At 52.0% G+C, this 9,057-nt stretch overlaps 1 pseudogene; it reads left to right on the top strand.

Annotated features, from left to right (window-relative positions):
* The first annotated feature begins 2,940 nt into the window (after positions 1-2,940).
* Positions 2,941-3,833, top strand: LOC149328021 (uncharacterized; annotated as a pseudogene).
* The last annotated feature ends 5,224 nt before the right edge of the window (positions 3,834-9,057 follow it).

Genomic DNA, 9,057 nt, shown 5'->3' with positions numbered 1-9,057 from the left:
ATAATACCCATGAGAGTACGATGGTGGTGGAGAAATCCCTACCACCACCCAGCAAGAGAAAATCGTTAGAGGGCGCACAACCCGAACTTACGCTAGAGGAAGTCTGCCATAAACTGGAGACCAACATTCAGGCCCAGATTCAGGCCTTGGATAACAAAATGCAAGCGCAATTTCAGGCATTGGAAACCAACATGCAAAGCCAAATTCAGTCGATCCACTCCGCAATACAGGGACTCAAAGGCGTAACACAAGGACACAGGAATGAGCTCTTAGCCATCAACATATGGCAGCAAACTGTGGAAAATACCATTCAGCAAATTCAATATGGCCATTTACACAAAGAATAACAACTACTCGCTGTGGCAATGGAACTGCCGGAGGTTTCGACGGAAAAGTCCGATCTTCCAGCAGCTCCTTGCGTCTCTGAAGGTCCACCCAGAGGTTATCGCCCTCCAGGAAACTGAAGGCGCGTCAAAATTAATTGGTTATCAAGCTTTTAACTCCGCAGGCGACAAACATAATGTTACCACATTCGCTAGAAGGAATATTACGGCCATTGAGCATGACACGGGCATCCGCTACATACAGCACGTCCTCGGCGAACATATTCCGGCCAAAAAGACCCAACGCAGTTTTTTCATTCTTAATATTTATAGCACTCCAAGTCAAAAGAAAGTTAAATTCGACTCGCTCTTCAGAAAAGCGATGCGCATCGGCAACAAGCACGCGCTGGTTATTCTAGGTGACTTCAATTCCCACCACCCTGCGTGGGGCTACCCGCGGCCCTGTACGAAGGGGAGAGAGCTATGGCTCGACATACAGCAAATGGGCTTCACCCTGCTCACGACCCCTCTCCCCCCCACAAGAATGGGTAACAGCGTGTGCGCTGACACGTCCCCAGACCTCACCCCGGTGAAGAATGCGGGTACAGCTGATTGGTCAAAATCCTTGCTAAACCTAGGCAGTGACCCTTATATACTTGTCACGGAAACTGACATTGGCCCTGCCAAGCGCCAAATGCGCTCCCCGCGTATTATCGAATGGGACGCTTTCCGCGACGCTCGTAACCAGGACGGGAGAAAGGCAGAAATCACCAACATAGAACAATGGGCGGAGGAACCCCGCAGTGAAGCTAAGAATGCGACTAAAACACTCGACAACAATGCGGAACTTGAAGTACTAGACAGCCGCCTTCTTCATTTGTGGGAGGCCAAAGCTAGTATGGAAAAGCGATTAAAGCGACAAAAGTGGAATCGCAGTCTAGAAGACGCCTAGCGCGCCACAACAAAGCGATTGAGGAATATGCACTTAGACTGTGCGATCAGAACTGGGAAGCAATGTGTGACCAGCTTGAGGGCAATATCGGCCTATCCAAAACATGGAACCTCCTTTGCCACCTCCTCGATCCAGAAGGTAGTAAATTCACACAGCGACAACATTTACAGAAATTATGTTATAAATTTGAAGGTTCGGAACAGGAACTCTTCGATGCAATTCATTGTCGATATATAGGCTCCGCCACCAAAATTCCTTACCACGTTATGAGGGTAAATCCAACAGCAAACTTTACGCCCCTATTCACGAATTCGAGGTCCGAGCAGAAATACTAAAGCTGAAAACCAAATCAGCCCCGGACCCGAAGGTGTAACCAACAAAATTCTAAGAAACCTAGATGAGAAATCTATAATAGCGCTGACCAATTTCATGCAAGAATGCTGGGAGAAGGGTGAGATTCCCAAACAGTGGGAAACCGCTGAGGTAATTTTCATACCTAAGCCAGGGAAACCGCTCAATCTAGAAAATCTAAGGCCTATATCCCTCACATCTAGCGTCGGCAAACTGATGGAACATGTGATACAAACGCGACTAAATTTCATCGAAGACAATGACTTATACCCCCATTCGATGATAGGTTTTAGATCTAATTTGTCCACGCAGGATTTCATGATACAGCTCAAACATGACATATTAGGCACTAAGTCGCTCGATGCGAAAGTAATAGTGGGACTTGACCTCACTAAAGCTTTCGATAATGTAAAACACGAGGCGATACTAGAAATCTTGGCTCTTTTAAACGTCGGGGAACACACATACAGCTACATTGCCAATTTTCCTTCAGTCAGGATAGCGCGCATCCACTTTGGTGAAAGTGAAAGGCAGCATAGGCACCACGCAGGGTTCGGTACTTTCCCCTCTTCTCTTCAACGTGGCTATGATACGGCTAATCGAAGAGGCTGGAGGGGATAGATGGCTTCTTCTGCATGTATGCGGACGACATCACCATGTGGATGACCCATGGACACGACGCGCACATCGAACGTACGCTACAGAAGGCCATAAATGAGGTAGAAAACTATGTCAGCCGTAGGGGCTTGTAATGCTCGCCGCAGAGATCTGAACTTCTTTTTATCGAGCGCTGCATCAAAGACAAACTAGAACCATCCCTAACATCAGATTACAAACGCAAGGGGCGGAGATTCCACGTGTTGAAAAAGTCAGAATTGTAGGCATGATTATACAAAGCAACGGGCATAACGGTGATGCAATAACTAAGATGGAAAATTGCGCGCAACAAACGATGCGACTCATACAGCGGATTGCCAACAGGAGACACGGCATGAAAGAGCAGAATCTCCTGCGGCTGGTACAGGCGTTCGTAGTAAGCTTTATCTCGTATGCTGCCCCGTTCCTTGATCTTAAAGTTTCAAAAAAGGAAAAGATAGATGGAGTTATCAGCGGTGCACGAAACAAGCTCTAGGATTGCCCATCCGTACATCCACTCACCGCCTCCTAGATATAGACATGCACAATTCTCTGGAAGAAATTACGGAAGCAGTTATTACGTCCCAAATCGAACGCTTAGCCGGGACCACAACCTGTAGGCCCATTCTAGAAAAACTCAATCTGGGCCGAGATAACAGAACAAAAGCCAAAGTTGACATGCTCGGAGAAATTCGGGACAATATAATTGTACCCCCATTACCGAGGAATATGCATCCTATTCATCACTCACTGCGTCGGGCCAAACGGGCAGAGGCGCTAGAGAAACGCTTCCGTTCCTACAAAGACGAGGACGTGGTCTACGTGGATGCCGCTGAGTATGGTAAGAATACGATGACCATTGCGGTCGTCAATATTAAACAACTCCTTAAAATAAGTGCCTCCATACTCACGGGTAACCCAGAGACTGCCGAGGAAGCTGCCATAGCACTGCCTTATGTAGGCACAAAAGCGAGGTACATCATCAGTGACTCCAAAGTAGCCATACTAAATTTCAGCAGGGGCCGGGTCTCCCCTCTAACGAATACAATTCTAAGCCGTCATGTAACAGACCGGAAGATTACACCAGTCTGGACACCAGCACATGCATCCCTGCCTGGCAATGAGACGGCCCACGAGTTCGCCCGAGGCTTTTCCTTCCGGGCGGACCCGAGCGAGGTGGTCTTTACCGACAGGGATCGCATGGTGACATACACAGAAATTACACAGCACTATCGTTTGCAACGAGCTAGACTTTCTCCAGCGGATAGATCCTTGTCCAGATACCAAGCCATCAACTGGCGCCGGTTACAAACTTACACCTTTCCAAACCCGGCCCTCGGGAGTCTAATGTACTCAGGGCAATTTTCAGACAAATGCACAAACTGCGACCTTAGGGCCACCTTGGACCACATACTATGGGAATGTCCTCAGGACCCCCGGGATGGACGAGGTAAATGACGAAAGATCAATGGGAGACCTTACTACTGAGCTCCGACCCGGCGACTCAGCTACAACTCGTCCGACTGCCCGAAGCCGCCGCCGAGAGTCAAGACCTTTCGGCCCGCGTCTAGGCGGGTAGCCCTCTGGCTACCCTCTGTCTGTTGGACAATAAGTTTTCCTATCCTATCCTATCGCCCCTGGACGCGGATTCACAGTTACTGGGATTCGCCGCAAGGGGGCCAACGGGAGCGGATGCCTGCAACGTCGGCTCCGGCAAACGGCACGTGCGTCTCCTACCCAATCTTTCCTACGCCCACTAATCTGCTCGAAAATCGTCATAAGTGTCTAAGGAGGACACGGAAGTCGCCCATTACGGGCAAATTCGGACCTTTTCTGAGAGAAGAGCGACTATCGGACCGAGACGCCAGGCCGCACAGCAAGGCCGAACTCGGATTCCTCCCCTCCGCCGACTCCGTCGGCGACGGCAGCCGTTGTCATGGAGGTAACCGTTGAAGGCCGCACCATCACCGCGGAAGAGCAAAACTCAAGCGACTGGACACCGGTTATATATAAAGCCTACGCCTCCCGACCGGCCAGTTCGCCGAAGCCTTAACGCTCCGACAACGCAACCTGAGACGCAGCTCACCCGAAAGCCAACAACGCGTCGCGCGAGGCAGCAGCCGTAACCGGCAGCGGCAAGACGCCGGCCCGTCTACCACCTGCGACTAAGGAGGCTCGCCTCGCAGTGCAGCGCAGCAAGCGGTTACCACTGCTCCCACCTAACGCTACTCGAGTAGTCGTTCGCCCGCGAGGTGAACTACGACTCCAAGATGTCCCAAGACCCCGGCTCTTGAAGACAGTGCAGACCCAGCTCGATATCATTCCACCGGACGACTTCTGCCTGCGCATCCACCCGACCAACAATACTTTCACCATGGCAACCACACATTTCCCAACAGTCGAGACTCTCAAGACGCTGGACTCCCTCACCATCGGAGACAAAACATGTCCGTGCGCGACATACTTGGCACCACCACCGGGGGCTGCCAGAGAAGTCATCACGAACGTCTATGACGACGAGACGCCAACGCAACTCTACCAAGGCATGGTCACCAGAAATCCGGAATACACCATACTAGCAGCACGACGCATGGGAAAGACACACTCCATCCCGATCATCCCCCTCCATCAAATACACGGGAGCCATCCACCGCTGCACCCCATACCGTGGCAGTCCGGATGCCTATACTAACTGCAGACAGCCGGGCCACCGCCACGACGTATGCCCGAGCCCCAAGACAAATATCTGCTCCTGTTGTGGAACACAACACTCCGAACAAGGCACTCTTTGCACGCCCAAGTGCATTCTGTGCGAGGGCCCACACCTGACAGGCACGGGATCCTGCAAGGACGGAACCTCCACCAGCCACAGAAACAGCCAAACCACCCACAAACGCAGCTTGAAGACTTGGTCCTATCCAAAGACAATTTTCCCCAGTTGTCGTCCGGACTCACCCAGCCCAACCAAAACAAACAAGCGTGGACAGTACCGTTGAAACAAGTCTGGGACACTTCCACCTCTTCACACAGGCACATGACATCCTTGACAGTACTACCCAGTCTGCAACAAGCCCTGGAAAAATCACGGAAGGAGACAGCAGTGTCTAAAGTAGAAGCTACAGCAGCCCGAGCACAAGCCGCTGCCCTCCGTCAACATATCGCCAAGCTGGAAGCCCAGATAAGTGCTCTTGCCGCTGGTTCTACCATTCCACCTGCCCCTGCTCTACCACATCCCAAACTCCGCCCCCCCCCCCCCCCCCCCCCCAGCCCGCCTACCGCCCATACCTCGTCCACCCACTCCGAGCCTAATTCCTCTCCTGATTTGCTAGCAATAGAGGTTGACACTGATTCCTTTACAAATTCACCTCCGTGCACAACGCCCCTTCCCTCCACACCCATCTCACTAAACAACATACCAACCCTGCTTAAAACGTTTGCAGCTCGCTTTGAGGCAAAATTGCAGGACGGTGTAACTCGCATCAACGAGGAATGCGCACCCCTCAAAGACGCAGTAATCCGCATAACAGAAGACAACGCTGTTCTTAAGCATCGATTCGACGTGCTCACGCAAGGATTCTCTGACCGCTGTAAAGATCTTGAGTCCCGGCTCCCAAAGCGTGACCTCACACCAAACAGACGCAAGAAGCCCAAAGCACCAGAAGAACAGGGCAACCCTATCCCTTCCATAGTTCAGGGCTCCCAACCCCCCGCTACAGCTCCCTCCTCCATAGATTGTCCTGATGGCAGTTCCAATCCGTAGTCTTACCCTCTGGCAGTGTAACTGCCGGGGATTTGGCCAGAAGCGTCAGGTGATCCACCAAATGCTGTCCTGCGCTACAGGACCCGACATCCTTGCCCTGAAGGAACCCTCAAACGCACTCACCCTACCCGGCTACGCTCCTGTTCTGCCCACATCTCCTACGCCCCCTCGGGTAGCATTTCTGGTTCGTCGTTCAATCACCACCATCTCCAACTCTAAAGTGATTGAAGACATTGACCACCTTCTAATTGAGCTTGTGCCGCAACACGCTCGAGAGAACAGTATCCTCATCCTATATGTATAAAGCCACCCTAAGTGCCTTCAAGATAACTTCGAACACCTCTCTACCCTCGCGAAGCGCATAGCCAACAAGTGTCCCTTACTCGTCGTGGGATACTTTAACACCCCACATACAGCCTAGGGTTACCCACACGACACACCTAAAGGACGTCGGGTATGGTCAGCCGCTCAACAAGCCTGTCTCTCCCTGCTCACAGACCCCACCTTTCCTACACGCACAGGAAACAGTCTGTGTAAAGACACTGCGCCAGACCTCAGGTTCGCACATCGCCTCCCTCACGCCATATGGTGCAACAGACAAGAGAATCTAGGTAGCGACCGCTTCATCATCGAGATTCTCTTAAACATTCAACTACACCGCAGGCCTCCCAGGGGCTCGACTCTCACAAAGTGGGACTCTTTCCGCTCATGTAGAACAGCTCGCGCCCATTACGGACATAACCGAATGGAGCGAGCAGCTGAAAAGCTATGTCCGATCCGTAACTCGTACTCTACCCGAAGACCGCCCAAGCGACACAATTGACTCCCGCCTCCTCCATTTATGGAAGGCTAAAACAGGCCTAGAGTGACGCTGGCAAAGGCAGAGATGGAACTGGACACTTAAGCGTCGCCTCGCCCGCCTTAACAGAGAGATAGAAACAGCGTAACTTTCACATCAAAAGTGGGAATCAATCTGCAACAAGCTTGATGGCAATATGAGTCTGCCTCAGATCTGGAACCCCTTTAGGCACTTAATAGGCTCTGTTAAGTCTAATGTTGTAGGTACGAATTGCGCAGAAAAGACACACACAGGAAAAACACGAGGGAGACTGAAAGAGACTGAAAGAGCACTCTTTCAGTCTCCCTCGTGTTTTTCCTGTGTGTGTAGGTGAAGGAGTGCGATGTTGAATAAAATAGGGGAGACGATGGCTCCCTGGGGCGTACCTCGTGCTTCCAGCGTGATCCTTGGGAGGCTGTAGTCGCCGAAGGTAAGCGTGGCTGTGCTGAGGCTGAGGAAGGCTCGGATGTTGTTGTACATCCTGGCGCCGACTCCAAGGGTCGTAAGGTTTTCTAGGTTAGCTTAGTGTGTACCTCAATAGCAAGCTCAAATTCCCGACATCCATTTCAGCCTCTACGGCGACAACATCACCGTCTGGGCAAACCATGGTAGTGATGCCCAAATAGAAGAATGCGTACAATTGGAACTAACCACCATCGACGCATATGTGCGGAGCGTGGCCTGACCTGCTCCCCTTCAAAATCGGTGCTCTTTCTCTTCCGGCCCAAGCAACACGAGTCAGTCAATGCACCCATCTCCCTCGCCCTAGGTACCCATCCCATCCCGCTAGTACACAAAATCCGCGTGCTAGGACTGGTTCTCCACTCCCACGGTGCGCACGGAGAAGTCATAAAGACACTTCAAACACGCGCTGAACACACCACTCGACTGATTCGCCGCATACCGAACCGCAGGGCTGGCCTACGCGAGCGAAACACGACTCGCCTCACCCAGGCTTACATCATAAGCCGCACAACATATGCCCTTCCATACTTACCCCTCAAACAGAAGGGGAGAGACCGGGTTAATGCGCTCCTACGTAGTTGCACGAGAACGGCTCTCCGTCTTCCCCCAGCACATCCAACGACTGACTCCTCAAATTCGGTGTGCACAACACCTTTTAGGAGCTCAAGGAAGCTACCTTTAAGGCACAAATATCCCGTCTATCCAACTCAGCGGCTGGCCGTACTTTATTGCCCCAGTTGAGCCTGACCCCAATTACAGAGCTACCAAGGGGGTCCCCATTTCTGCTACCTTCCGCTCTAACCCCAACGTAACCCCCATCCCCAAGAACATGCACCCTGAGCGAGACAGAACGCCGAGCAGCAAGGGCTCGGTCCCTCCACAAACAGTATAGCGAGGACCATGAGGTGGTCTATGTGGACGCAGCGGAATATACGACAGGCTCCCGTATGGCCCTGGTGGTAGCCGAAATAATGCAAAGCTTATAACCTCCAGCTCAATCATTACCAATTCGACCACGGAGGCAGAAGGGACAGCCGTCGCACTTGCTCTCATTTCTACATCTGCCATAAAAACTATCTCCGATTCCAAATCTGCCATTTTAAATTATGCCAAGAGCTACATATCCAGCACCGCTGCTCGTTTACTACGTTTCCGGCAGCCCCGGCGCCCCATAACCCTCATCTGAACGCCAGCACATGCTGACCTCCCTGGCAACTAGGAGGCTTATTCCCTAGCCCGAGATCTCACATTCTGGGCAGGAGTCGAGCCCCCTCTACGAGCCTCGGAGCGCCTGCTCTCCTTCCGTGATATTCTCTCGTACTACCTAGACAAACGAAGGGAATACGCACCCCCATCTCCATCCCTCACCATAGCGCAGGCTGCACATTGGCGACAACTACAAACCCGGACTGCTCCATGCCCAATACTGCTGCATGCACAATACCCAGACCAATTCCCGTCATCATGCAAACTTTGCGGCAAACCAGGATACTTCTTATATACCCTCCTATATGCCCCACATTCCCTCATCCCCCATCACCAAACGCGGCGGAGTCTTACTGGGAGTCTCTTCTGACCAGCTCGTCCGCTGAAGACCAGCACCGGATGGTGGTGAAAACTTTTATTTTGTGAAAAAGAGTTTCGGAGCCACAGAGTGGCCCCGCTACATGCTCGGCGTCCCTAGTCCGGGACACCGCATGACGAGGCCCCGTCTCTCGCCCGTTTCACCAGA

The sequence above is a fragment of the Amblyomma mixtum genome, chromosome 9 (assembly GCF_055824585.1).
Source record: "Amblyomma mixtum isolate Tamu chromosome 9, ASM5582458v1, whole genome shotgun sequence".
Taxonomy (NCBI): domain Eukaryota; kingdom Metazoa; phylum Arthropoda; class Arachnida; order Ixodida; family Ixodidae; genus Amblyomma; species Amblyomma mixtum.
This window is presented reverse-complemented; position numbering and strand designations above follow the sequence as displayed.